The sequence below is a fragment of the Daucus carota genome, chromosome 4 (assembly GCF_001625215.2).
Source record: "Daucus carota subsp. sativus chromosome 4, DH1 v3.0, whole genome shotgun sequence".
Taxonomy (NCBI): Eukaryota; Viridiplantae; Streptophyta; class Magnoliopsida; order Apiales; family Apiaceae; genus Daucus; species Daucus carota.
Genome location: NC_030384.2, coordinates 17,189,785 through 17,204,724, shown reverse-complemented (window position 1 = coordinate 17,204,724; position 14,940 = coordinate 17,189,785). Strand labels below are relative to the sequence as shown.

At 38.5% G+C, this 14,940-nt stretch overlaps 1 long non-coding RNA gene across 1 annotated transcript; it reads right to left on the bottom strand.

Annotated features, from left to right (window-relative positions):
• Positions 1-13,789: 13,789 nt before the first annotated feature.
• On the bottom strand, positions 13,790-14,799 carry LOC135151966 (uncharacterized). The gene is made up of 3 exons (XR_010290972.1): positions 14,328-14,799; positions 14,135-14,196; positions 13,790-13,863 (listed from the first exon to the last, which is right to left on the bottom strand). It is a non-coding gene; the product is annotated as an uncharacterized LOC135151966 (long non-coding RNA).
• Positions 14,800-14,940: the final 141 nt, after the last annotated feature.

The following is a 14,940-nucleotide window of genomic DNA, read 5'->3' as shown; positions in this document are numbered from 1 at the left end:
TTAAACAAGGAGTCGATCAGATTCTCAGACGGTGTATTCCTAATAATGAAGTTGAGGGAGTTTTGCGCGAGTGCCATTCCACTGGTTATGGGGGCCATTATAGCGGAGAGAAGACAGCAAAGAGGGTACTTCAAGCAGGTTTTTACTGGCCAACTCTGTTTAAAGATGCTCATCAATTTGTGTTGGGTTGCGATCGCTGTCAACGCACAGGTAATATTTCTAGGAGGAATGAAATGCCTCTTAAAATGCTTTTGGAAGTCGAAATATTTGACGTTTGGGGTATTGACTTTATGGGACCGTTCATTTCGTCTTGCAACAACCAGTATATTCTATTAGCAGTTGATTACGTGTCTAAATGGGTGGAGGTGAAAGCTTTACCTACAAATGATGCTAAGGTGGTCTTGCAATTTCTACAAAAACAAATCTTTACCCGTTTCGGAGTCCCTAGAGTCATTATCAGTGATGAAGGCTCTCATTTCTGCAATCGGAAATTCACAACCTTGATGACGAGGTATAATATCAATCACCGGGTTGCTACTGCTTATCATCCTCAAACGAATGGTCAAGCTGAAGTGTCTAACAGAGAGATCAAACGCATCTTGGAGAAGGTGGTTAACCCTTCTAGGAAAGATTGGTCTTTGCGATTAGATGAAGCTGCTTGGGCTTATCGAACAGCTTACAAAACACCATTGGGTACTTCTCCATTTCAGCTAGTGTTTGGGAAAGCTTGTCACTTACCAGTAGAATTGGAACATAAAGCTTATTGGGCACTAAAGAAGTTGAATTTCGACTTACAATTAGCTGGAGAGAAACGCATGATTCAACTCAATGAGTTGGACGAGTCCCGCCTCCGTGCTTATGAAAATAACAAAATCTACAAAGAGAAGGTGAAAAGATTGCATGATCAGCGGTTGATACAAAAATCTTTTGTGGTAGGACAATTGGTTCTATTGTATAACTCTCGGTTGAAGCTGTTTCCAGGGAAACTCAAGTCACGCTGGTCGGGACCGTTTACAGTCAAGACGGTATTCCCCCACGGTGCGGTAGAAATCTATGCCAAATCACCGGATGAAGCATTTAAGGTTAATGGTCAACGGTTGAAGCCTTACTTTGGAGGGAATGTGAATCGTGAGGTACAAACCACAATTCTTCAATCGGAATCGGGTTAATTCTGGACTTCACGTCGAGCTAACGACGTTAAACAAGCGCTTCGTGGGAGGCAACCCGCGCATTGGAACCATGTTGTACCATTGTAACCCTCAAAAACGCAAAAAACGAGAAAATTCGGCCCTGGGTGGCAGACACTAGCGCGCCCGCGCTAGTGTCCAGCGCGCCCGCGCTAAGTTGCTCAGCGCGCCCGCGCTGCACTTAGCGCGCCCGCGCTACTGTCTGCCCAGAAGCCCGATTTTCTCCCAAAAATATTTATTTTCCGTTTTTAAAAGCCCACAATCCTAATTTTGCATGCCTAGCCCGAAATATATCCTCAATAACCCTAACTCAGCTCTCAAAATCCTATATAAACACAAAACCCATCTCCAATTCCTATTCTAATTCTATAAACCCTATTTATATATATACACCTCCATACACACAACCACCATCAAATCTCTCAAACCCACTACACACAAATCTCTTGCAACTTTCGATCTCTATCAATGGCACCCAAAAGAGCCCGAAGATCACAAGGACCAAGCACCCAAGCCCCTACATCTAGCGATTCTTCCTCGATGGGCGAGGTTGAATTCACCTCCGATGGTGCACGAACCGAGTTTCAACGGCTTATGAATAAGTCGATAGTCAAGGAGAGGGGATTCTTACCCACAGCTGAAGATGGGGATCTCTTAAGCATGATTCAAGAAAGGGGATGGGAGTCTTTTTGCGAGGCTCCGGAGGCGGTTCCCTTGGCTATTATTCGCGAGTTCTATGCTAATGCCAAGGAGAATCGCGATGGTTTCACGGTGGTGCGAGGCACCCGGGTGGAGTATAGCGCGGAGGCGATCCGTAGAGTGATTGGGGGCGTGCCAAGCGCCGTAATGAAGAAGATTGGGTTGTAGAGAGGATTGGGCGTGCCAAACGCCGGTTTGACGAGGATCCGATTGATCTTGATAGGTTGGTGTATGACATGTGCGTGCCGGATACGAATTGGAAGATGACGGCACCTCCTTTGCCGGCACATGTTTCTTTTCCGGCAGCCGCTTTGAACCGGTATGCGAAAGCATGGTACGCCTTCATCTGTGCTAACATCATGCCATCTTCACATGGGCATGAGGTGACGGTGGATAGAGCTATTCTGCTCTTTGGGATTGTCTCGGACAAGTATATTGATCTGGGACATGTGATTCATCAGGGGATTCTGAGGTTCTTACAAGGAGGAACCACTGGTGCCATTCCGTATGGCACAATTGTTACGAAGCTCTGTCGATCAAGCGGTGTTCGTTGGCCAGCCAACGAGCAATTACAGTTGCCAGCAGCACCTATTGATCATTCGGCGATCAGCCGGATGACAGAGTGGGAAGGAGCCGTTCCTCACCCTCGAGGACTCGGTTACATATATGATGAGATGCCAGGGGGACGTCCAGGGTTCATTAGGAGGGAGCGGACTAGAGCTTCTGGAGCTAGTACTTCTCAGACGGAGAGGAGCTCCGAACCGATGGGAGATGTTCATTATCGCCGACTAGCGAGACGGATGGACACTATGCATGACATCCACCAGAGGTTTGCATTTGACTTGACACAAGCTCTTGGTAATGCTTTCCAGGCACAGGGGGTCACAGTTCAGTGGCCAGTATTCGGAGCAGGGATGCAGTATCCTCCACCTGATTCACCTCCAGCAGAGGAGGGTGAGGATTCGGATTCCGAGTAGGTACGTGGTGCTCTAGCCTTTTTACCGCTTTCAATGGGGACATTGAAAATTTTAAGTTTGGGGGTGGTAATCTAAGGAAGAGCATGTTATTGTAATTTTGTTTATTATTGCATGTGTTAGTTAGTGCATGTAGTTCACGTTTTTTTTTGTCTTGATTATTTCTCACGTTTTTTTCTATTTTCTCAATTTTTTTTATTATTTTATTTTACATGTTTAGTAGTAATTGTTGTAGTTAGTATCACGAGCATTTGCATGAATTATGAAGTATAAGCCAAGTTAATTGCCTATGATGAGTTATGTGCGTAGTTCTTTATTAGTAGTTTCAATTGCAATGCTAGGTACTTGGAAATTGCTTGTGTTGGAAATTGTAATTCACATATGTTCTTGAGATAGGATTTAGACGAAATCCTTGAATTCTAGGATTGAATTGAGCACCCTTCAGCTTAGGTCTGTAAATCTTAAGTTTGGGGGAACTGAGGAGTAGATATACCTTTCTAGAAAAAAATATAGAAAAAAAGAAAAAAGAAATAGTAGTAAATAAAATTCACTAGAAAAATAAGTGGTAGAATTAACTAGGTTGAGCTCATTAGTACTCGAGTAATTAAGTCTGAGGGGACTTTGTGCCTAACAACCTAAAGCCCTTCGTGGTTTGGGATTGTTGACCCAACACTCGCTACATGGGTACTAGTGCATAAATCTTTAGGGATCTCAACCATTGCACGGTTAAATAAACCACTAGAATAGAGTGAATAATTGGTGTGTGAAGTCTTGTGGTGTTCGTAACGCATTTACACTGCGAAGCGCTCTGACCTTAGACCGAGCAATTAATCACCAATAAAAAGAAAAAAAAAATATAGTGAATAAAATAGAAGGGTGTGGACATTCTTTGGGACCTTGGCTTTTAGTTGGACTTGAGTGACGGGGTGTTAGTTCTAAACTTTTACGATTCTTGATTGGGATTCTGTGGGAGTAGTAGTTTTTGTCTTGTCTCAATAAAAGAGCATGCTTGCACACACTGGCACTCCACACTTGTAAATAGAAAAGTAATTGACTTAGTAGCGAGAGAAGTGAAATGCGAGAACATTAGCACAATCTGAGGTATTATAATTGGCAAGGCAATTACTTCATAGTTCACTCATTCATCACGCAGTTGCATTCATGCATTGCATTGTATTATTGTATAGTGTCGTTGACGCTTGAGGACAAGCATCAGTTTAAGTTTGGGGTGTGATAAGTGGTATTTATACACACTTATAGGCCTTCATTTCCACTTAAATTGGTTGGTTGTACTTAAGTGTTTAGTGTCTTTTGATGTGTTTTTAGTGTTTTTCTGTGCAGGTCACGAGTTGAGGTGATGAAGTGATTTTCTATCATTTTAGGTTGTTTTTGGTGCAATATTTGCAAGAATAGAGAATTGTGGATTCATCACGACTTGGGATTTTGTGGGTACATCTTCTACAAACCCTCACGAGAACACACTCGTCCACTAGAGCTATCTAGGGGTTTAAAGGGCTTGTTGCATGTGCTAAATGCAACCGTGATCACCTACGGAAGTGGTAATAGAGCGAGGAAGGGCATGCACGCGAGAACGAGCTAAAAAACGAAGAAACGGGCTGCCAGTGGCAGACAGTAGCGCGCCCGCGCTAGCTACTGTCCCACTAGCGCGCCTGCGCTAGTTTAGCGCGGCCGCGCCCAGCAGAGCTGTTCCGGGCCGATTTTTGGAGCTTTTCTGACGGATTTTAGAAGCGGTCAAGGTCCGGTTGACTTGGTCAATGTATCTAATTTCTCATGTGTAAAAACCCTAGCCTCACTTGTATCGTAGAATATCGTAATATAGTTTTATCAGTTTTTCTCTTGTAATCAAGCACATTATCAGTATTGTATTGGATCGTTCTTCGCGAGGAAGTGACAGTTTCGAGCGAAATCGTGAACATCAATTCTGTAACGTTGTGTTCTTTATTATTAATTCAAGCACTTTTATTCTGCTTAATTCTCGTCTTTTATTTATCATGTTTTCACTAGAACCCATGATGTCGATTAGTTCGATTATGAACTAACCGCCTTCATGGGATTCTAATGGATTTATCGATGTAGTCTAGTAACGAATATTAATTGCTTGATTGTGTGACGTACGTTGATTTCTTTGCATGAGCCGTGCTTATTCTTCTTAGGAGCGTAGCTAACTTCTAAGTTGTTTGTTAATTCTTTCTGAAGCGAGAGTGGATGATTGAATTTAGAACTATGCCATGTAAACATAGGATTATGTGAATGAAGCATAATTTGTGGTAGACTTGAACTATTTTTATCACCCTGTGTAATCACGATAGATGACTTGCTATTAAACCTCTCTGCTTACACTACCGCTATAGAGATATAGGGTCTGAGCTTTGTTGGTGTCCATGAGATTTCTGTCTTAATTGCGGATTTTGATTGGTATGATATGTGTGCAACGAGAGTTGGCATGTATTACTTTCGTGTTGTCTGATTAGGATCAACAGTCACATGTTAATCAGTAATTTCAATTCTAGATGAATTCGATAATGAAGTTAGAATCCCATGTGTTTTCCTATTCTGATTTTGATTAGTAAATTTAGTTATTAGTATAAAAGAACACATCCTTGTTAATTGTCTTAGCAGTGAAAATTACTCATACATTGTTGCATAGGTGCGTATTCTTAATTCACCAGTCTCTGTGGGATCGAACTTAATATATTACTTGTGATCACGTGCGCTTGCGTGTAGATTTTTGCGAACAACTGTGCTTTGATCATTCGGTTGTTTTGTTCCACTGAGTTAGAATACTTTCTGTCAAATTTATTCTACGAACTAGTGGACATTAAAATGAACCATATTAATTATATAACGACTTAAAACATTGTTATATTAATTAATCTTAATCTGATTAACAAGTTACATTCCAATCAGATTTATTCCGCCGCGATTATTTTTAAGTGACGATTGTATTCAACCCCCCCTTCTACAATCGTTCCAGGACCTAACACTATCCCATTCTATGATAAATATTCCCTGAATTCCCCAAGCAAGTATTCGCCACCACGATCAGATCGTAGCGACTTGATACTTTTATTATGTCGCTTCTCCGTTTTAGCTTTGTACTCTTTGAATTTCTCAAAGCACTCAGACTTACGGCGCAACAAATAAACGTACCCATATCTAGAATAATCGTCAATAAAAGTGACGAAATACTCATAACCACCTCTTGCTTGGATATTCATAGCTCCACATAAATCAGAGTGAACCAATCCTAACACTTCTTTGGCTCTATTCCCCTTTGCCTTAAAAGGCCTATTGGTCATTTTACCTTCCAAGCAGGATTCACAAACTGGAAATGGCTCCACTGCCAATGAGCCTAAAGGCCCGTCTACTACCAGTCTTTGAATCCTCCTCAAGTTAATATGACCTAATCTCAAGTGCCAAAGATATGTTTGGTTCAAACTAGAAGGTTCCTTTCTTTTATTAGAGGTAGAAGATGTGTTGTTCAATACCCTATGTTGTAGTTGCAGTGCGGGTTGACTAGGATTAATTATATACAAATTGTCTTGCAATGTACCAGAACATATAATCAGTTTATTCATCATAATAGAAACATTACAATCCAAACAAAAATTATAACCATCCATAGAAAGTTTAGAAACCGAAATCAAATTCCTTCTAAAAGAAGGTACATAAAGACAATTGTTCAAAACCAAAATCCTATCAGAACTAAAAGATAAATGAATAACTCCTACTGCAACTACTGCTACTTTCGTAGCATCTCCCATGAACACGTAGATCTCACCATCTCTAAGCATTCTGGATTGCTGGAACCCCTGCATAGAGTTACAAACATGATCAGTGGCTCCAGTATCTACACACCAAGTGCTCGTAGATATAGCCGCTACAAATGTTTCTGTAACTAGAGAAAGAGACATACCAGTATCGTTTGTCTTCTTAGGAAGAGGACAATCCTTTTTCCAGTGACCCGACTGCTTGCACCAGTAGCACTTCCTCTTAGGCTTTTTCACACCACCTTGAACTCCCACTGCCTTCACAGCTTTCTGTGTCTGAGCCTTTTTCTTCTTCTTATTGCCTTTCGGCTTAGAGGAAGAACCTTTCTCAGCCACATTCACTTGAACACTCTGGTGAAATAATCCTTCAGCTGCCTGAAGTTCTGTCAGCAGTTCCGCAAGACTATACTGCCTCTTGTTCATGTTGTAATTCAAGCGGAACTGCTCAAAACTCTTGGGCAAGCTCATAAGGATAACGTCAATCTGGGTTTCCCCGTCAAGCTCTGCACCAAGGATCTCTATCTCATTCAGATGTGACATCATCTTGAGAACATGATCACTTGCAGGTGTACCTTCAGCCATCTGAGTGTTCATCAAAGCCTTCATGGCTACTTGCCTAGCAGCCCTATTCTGATCTCCAAAAAGTTCCTTGAGATTAAAGAGCATATCCGAAGCAGTGGCCATAGCCTGATGATGATGCTGCAAAACACCCGACATTGCTGCCAGAATGTAACATCGCGACATCTCATCAGCCTTTATCCACCGCTTATAATACTCTTTCTCCTCATCAGGAGCATCAGCAGCGGGCTGCTCAGGCTTGGGTTCATAAGTGCAAAAGTTGTACTCCTCAGCAGTCAACACAATGTCCAAATTACGTTTCCATTCAATATAGTTAGGTCCGATAAGTTTGTTATCCTTAAGTTTGGTGAACAGTGGATTAAAGCCCATTTTATCCGGAGAATCATGCATGAAAAAATCACATTACACATAAAGAAGGGTGCATTAAAAATTAAGACCTATTAGTTCCTCTAACAATTATTAAAATTAAATGCACTAACGTTTAAACACCATAAGTTTCTGGTACGTCACGATGGGTGACATGTATACCACCTAAATTTGTTTAAACGTTACTTCGGTCCTATTACTAAACAATAAACCACATTGGGGTGGTCTCTATTATTTTTCATAGCTAAGTGTATACCATCATCAAATCTTAAATTATCCGAAACCTATGGAACTTGGTACGCCACGATGGGCGGCATGTATACCTTCCAATATTCCTTGAATAGAATACTTTAATTCAATATTCGTGTCTGGTTTGATTTCTAGGCAGTGGAGGAGTCACATCGGTCTCACTTAATACCCATAAGCCTTAAAAATCGCCCCAAATCAGAGATAATGAAAATTCGTATCTATTCTTATTAATTTAAGAAGTTTGTTCCAGTAATATCTATATAATTCTAGACACCATAAATTACATGCCACGATGGGTGACGTATACATAATTTATATTCGTCTTTATGTTAAATTACATACAAACAATGATGGAGACCACGGGATTTAATATCATATTAATTCCATCTCCCACTTAGAATTTACTTTGAGGATTTTAATCTAGATGCATCACCCTATGTTAGTTCTTCGAAGTCCACATGCATACTATCATGATCATAGCAACACAAAGAACACATAACATGGTAGCATACTATCATGATTAAAGCATTAATGAAAAACATCCCTATGTCCATGTCATTCTAGCATGCGAAGGGTTAGTATCACATGGCATAACAACAAAGACAAAAAACACATAACAACACTAATCAAGTATTATGTAAATCATAATAAAACACGTCCACTATTATGGCCCCGGTAAAATCAGCTTCGAATTCATCCTTCGGAAGATTCCAGAAAACTTCGAGAGCCCGTTTGGAGGCCTAAACGGCCTCAGAATGCCTCGAAAAGTTCCGAAAACAGCCTCAAAAACATTCTCATTCTGCCGTCTCCGAAAAGTGCTCATTCGCCCAAATCGGACACCGTATGCAAAAGTTACGGCCAAAACTGTGCAGCACCCCTGAAACCCTAATCGCAGCAGCGGAAGATCCTTGTTTCTTGCAGCCCCGTTGATCAAACAATTACATACAAATTGTACAGACGAACCAGCCTATTCTATTACATCAGATCATAATCTAAAACAATTACAAATTGAATTACAAAATCAAAACTATCACGATCAACCCTCGTGATTTACAACAGCCACGATAAACCACGTGGAATCCAAACATAACAGAATAACCACGATAAACCACGTGGGATCCAAAACACATAATTAAAACATGGCGATAATAGTGGATAACAACCTGCATCACAGAACCACTACATACATGCATACATATAATCATGACATGGACTACATATCATAAAACGCAGAACCGCAACCGCAACCTCGCTCTGATGCCATTGTAGGAACAATCGGACCTTGGCCCTGCGTTTTATGATACTAATTAAAAGTTTGAACAGAATATTAACCTTTATCGCTACGGCGCAAGCAATTCAAATCCACGTCTTCTACTGTATTCTCTGATTTTCCTTGGACGAAGTGTGGCCTTCGATCTCCCAAGGTGTGCCTCTCCTTAAAGCTCGGAAAACCAAAACCCTAGCTGTCTCCTTGAGAAAAACGTCTGCCTCTCTGACTCTAGGATGAATTCGTTTTGGTGTGTCTTTCAGCTTTTGGAGAACGAGAATATATATAGGCTACAGTAGGGATCATGGACCATTAGGTCAGGCCTTCTAATGACATTCCGGGCCAGGCCCAATGTCATTAAATATTAATTCAATCCACTAAAGAATTAATATTTGCACTACCTTTCCTAATTCCGTAAATTAATTATTTAATTCGGCTCCCATATTAATTGCTTATAAATTCCCCATGTTTAAGATATCGCATGTCCATTAATTAAATTAATTTCTGACAATTAATTTAATCAATATCTTTTATCCTTGATCATCCACTCAACCTTATAATAATGCAAGAACAAATCTGCCTGCAGGACTAAAGCATAATTATCTTTATGAGCTTTCAAGAGGACATCATCACCCGAATATATTTTTCGGACACGGTTTCCTTCTATAGTCAATATCCCACTCTGTATATAATGTCATTGCCCAATACATAAATTCGTAATTTAAAATAAATTACTTAACTTATGAGTCAAGGTATGTGCATTAAATATAAGTGTCAATCACTATATCCGGATTAAGAACTTAAGCATTAATAACATCATAGAATCTTAGTTCTTTATTGTCAGAATTAAAGAAACAATTATTCTACTATTTTGATCCCGTTCAATATACACAAAGTATACAAGTATTATTCAATAGTCAAGTTAAACTATTTCCAAATAATACTTCAGCTGTTCCAGTGGTTTGTCTAACACCACCTCGACTGTGAACCTTTATTATATTATATAAGGAACTCGACAATCTAATCTTCTACTATCCCATTTGATACTAGATTGTCTACAATATATAATATACAGACAATGTGAAAACATGCATTCAAGATTCTCAAATAATTGTTATATACTTCAAACGAATATTTCAGTATAACCCTAACACTGTGGTCTACCTGGACACTTTTCTAATGAGTGCAGAAGACCTTCTGGTGAAAAGAAAGGATCCTCCTCAGAAAATGTGGATTATAGAAGAAAGTATTTTGATCTACTCAAGCAAAGCAAGGAAAAGGCATTCATAACTGAGGATGGTGACTAGGTTGCTGATGAAGGTGATTCTGACAATGAGGAGCATGTCAATCTTGCCTTGATGGCAATTGGAGATGAAGCTGATTCTTCCACCACCAGCAATGGACAGGTAAAAACCACCAACACATCTGATCTCACTAAGTCTGAATGCAAACAAATCATTGATGAAATGTCTAATGAAATCTATAATCTTAGAGTCTTTCTTAAATCTCTGACAAAAGAAAATGTTAGAATTAAAGGGACTAATGATTTGCTTGCTGAAAGAAATGGAAAGCATGAAACTGAATTAATCCAAATGGATAAATTCAAAAAGTCTTCTGAGCTTGCGAAAGATGAGTTTCTGGCTGTTCTGAAAAGAGAAAAAATTCTCAAGAAGCAATTGGAAAGGGAACAAGAGATAATTGCTAAATGGAAGGATTCTAGGAATGTTCTTGAGAACATGTGCTCAAGACAAGTTATTGAGGAATCATGTAAAAATTCCTGGAAAAAGAACAAAAAGTTGTTAGATGAATCTGATCTCTTAGTGGATAGTGATCATCCATTGATAGATACTCAATCAACGGATGAAAGCTATCCATAAAAAAATCAAACAGCAGTTGATGACAACAAACTCAAGAAGTTGGAAAAGAAATATGGGCCCATAAATAAGAACTTTGTAAAGGAATCTGGTAGTTCCAAGAAAATTGAAAGAGAAGGGATTGGTCACAGTGAAGAAAGAATAGAAGATGGAAAAGGAAAGAAGAAGGGCTCTAGGAATGGCAAAGTTGGGATCAACAAAAAGAATGATTACACACCTGACAAAAATGCTGTCAGAAAAACTTGTTCTAAATGTAGTAGTGTTAATCATCTTGCTGTTAACTGCAAAAATGCTCCATTTGATCATTGCATGCCTAATCCCATGATGAATGCTCACTTGTCTTATATGCCCATGTTTCTACATGCTCCCATTCAATATGCTAATATGCCTTTCATGCCTAATCCATACTTTGGTGCATTTAACATGTTTGCTATGCCCAATCATCATGATAACATGAATCATGCTTATGTAAATCAATTTTTTGTGAACTCTACAAATGTTGGTTCCTCTAACTCAGTTGTGATGCCTAAAGTTAAGAAGATTAATTCTGAGGATGAAGTTGTTTCTAAACCTTCTAAATCCAAGGAAAATAATTCTTCTAAACCAAAGGTTGTGTCTAACAAAACTGGACCCAAGCCTGCTTGGATACCAAAATCAACTTAAATTGTTTTGAATCTGTGTAGGGAGGAAGAAAGAATCTTTGGTATCTTGATAGTGGTTGCTCAGGGCACATGACTGGAGATTCTACCCTGCTCAGCAAGTTTGAGGAAAGAGCTGGCCCAAGTATAACCTTTGGAGATGACAGCAAAAGGTTTACTCTGGGATATGGCATAATTTCAAAAGGGAATGTCATCATTGACAATGTTGCATTAGTGAAAGGGCTTAAGCACGATTTTGCTTAGCATCAGTCAACTATGTGACAGAGGACATCAAGTTTGGTTCTCAACAGAAGCCTATGTTATCTCTGATAAGAAAGATAACAAAGTGGTTTGAACTGGAAAGAGGAAGGGAAATGTCAACATAGCTGATTTCAACTCTACCAGTGCAGATTCTCTCACTTGCTTGTTCAGCAAAGCAAGTTTGGATGACAGCTGGCTATGGCATAAGAAATTGTCCCATTTGAATTTCAAGGCCATGAATGATCTTGTAAGAAAAGATCTTGTTAGAGGACTGCCAAAGTTGGAATTTTCCAAGGATGGTCCCTGTGATACTTGTCAAATTGGAAAGAAAAGAAAGTCCTCTTTCAAAAGCAAACTGAAATCCTCAATTGATAGACCTCTACAGCTTCTTCATATGGATTTGTTTGGACCAGTCAATATCATGTCCATTTCAAAGAAGAAATACTGCCTTGTGATTGTGGATGATTTTACAAGATTTACTTGGACTTATTTCTTCATACGAAGGATGAAGCGAGTAAAATCATCATCAATCATATTAAGATAGTTGACAACATTTATCCCGGAAGAAAAGTCTCAAGGATCAGAATTGATAAGGGGACTGAGTTCAAGAACTCTATTATGAAGAGTTTCTGTGAAGATAAAGGCATTCACCATGAGTTCTCTGCTGCAAGAACTCCTCAACAAAATGGTGTAGTTGAAAGGAAGAACGGAACTCTTATTGAAGCTGCTTGAACAATGCTTGAAGAATCAAAATTACCAACTTACTTTTGGGCTGAAGCTGTTAACACGGCATGTTACACTCAAAATATCTCTCTGATAAATCAAGCACAAGGAATGACCCTCTATCAATTTTTTAAAGGGAAGAAGCCAACATTGAACTTTCTGCATGTCTTTGGATGCAAGTATTTTGTGTTAAGAAATCAAGGTGAGAATCTTGGTAAATTCGAAGCAAAGGCAGATGAAGGAATATTTGTTGGATATGCTGTTGGAAAAGCCTATAGAGTTTATAACCTAAGATTAAACATTGTTATGGAATCTGTCCATGTGATGTTTGATGACAAGAAAATTCAAGGCTTAGATGATGAAGGATTTCATGATGTTCTTCAATTTGAAAATGAAACTGAAGGAGTAATTGAACTAGAGAGTGATGATGATGACTGTGTTGAAAACTTGAATTATGGTGCAGTTCCTTCATCAACTGGTAATATTTTACCCAATACTAGTACAGTATTTGATGTAACCACTACAAGAAATTTGACATTTACCTACCATTTTTAAGTGTAGGTAAAGATGATACATGTGTAGATAAAAAGTTTTACCTACCAATATTATATTGGTAACGATTGGTAAGTAAAAGTTCGTGGAGAAAGAGTCTTTACTTACAAATACATATATTAGTAGGTAAATTTGGGTGGACCCCGTTTTATGAAATGAAAATGGTTGAGTCATCAGCTGACGTGTCATCGGTCTACATGGCAGTGATGGTCCACTTGGCATCCATACGTCATCTTTTAATTGGTCCACATGGCACCTAGTGATTAGTCCACGTGGCACATTTTGATTGGTCTAGATTACACCTAGTGATTGGTCCACGTGGCACTCTAAATTTAGTCCAAATAATTATTCAAAACTGTTGCTCATTGCCATCTAAAGTTTGCCACATGGCATTATACAATTAATTTATTTATTTATATAAAAATATCAAACAAATAAATTATAAACTGATTTTATTAATTGTTTTGAATGAGCAAAAAAAAAAGAATCATTACAATACAAAAGAGATCATCTCATACAAGAACTGTCTTGATCAAAGAATTATAAAAATAAATAACTAAATCGTCACTTGTATTACATAAGACTTTTTTTTTTTAATTGGAAAATAAAAATTACAAATTATCACTATTTGCAATTGTCTTCAAAATCTTGAACTTGTCCCGGTACTTGAACTTGTCCCAGCTCTCCATAACCGTACTTCCACCTAAACAAAACTCACTAGTTATAGCAATATGATTTTGTTAAAAAAATTTATATAAAAAAGAACAATAAAAAAGTAATAAATACAAATAAATGATGTCGTACAGAGAGATTGAGAGGATATGATGGCTTACCCTTAGCGTAGCTACCGTAGTAAAAGAAACATAATCCTTTAATGTATGTTGCCAAGTACAGAATACATTAACTTCCTATAATTAAATGATAAATACATCTGCATTTTTAATAATCCAAAATAAACAGAAAGCAGCTCTCACCGTAAAAGAAGAAAAAAGTAGAGCATGTGCCTCTTAAACTGGAGCATGTCACCTTTAATTTTCTGCAAATAAGCAATAGCATGAGTCAAGCTGTCCACCAGGAGAGAATACAAAATATAGAATCTAAGTAGTTTCCGATTTGAGCTTATATTACAAAATTGGAATGAACATAATACATCTAAAAAAAACTTACGTTGACACTTGAGAGTTGAGACTGCTAACAAAACTGGTAGCATTATTTGAAAGTCAATCGAGTACCAATTTTACTCGATATATAATAAGTAGTGTCGTCTTCTGCCCAAGATGACTTGTCAAGATTCTTATGAAACAAGATGTTAATCTCAGTATCAATATGACTAATAGAATATCTTTTTGTCACTGAAAGAGATGAAGAAAAACGTAAAATAGACCGCAAGAATGTTATACAAGAGACCGGAATCTATAGATGAGACAGACCTTCTATAGAGGATTTTATAGAGAATGGCAGATCTATTTGCTGAATTTAGGATCAAACATCCTGAAAAATCAGTACTTACAAACCAAGCTGCGGGAGAAGAAATTTGGACTTTAAAGAAGACGTTCTTTAGATGAGCATTCAATTTTTTAAAATATTAAGAAGAAAGTGTTGATAACTCTGTATTGCCACTTTTAGGCAGTAAAATAGGGATAGTGCTAGACGTGGAGATGTTAATGGGAATGAACTGAGGTCTATCCGTTACCTTGCGCACCTTCCTATCATTGTGCGACTATGTCATTTGGATTTTGAGTCATGCACTTAATATATTTGTATAGCATGAAAAAATTTG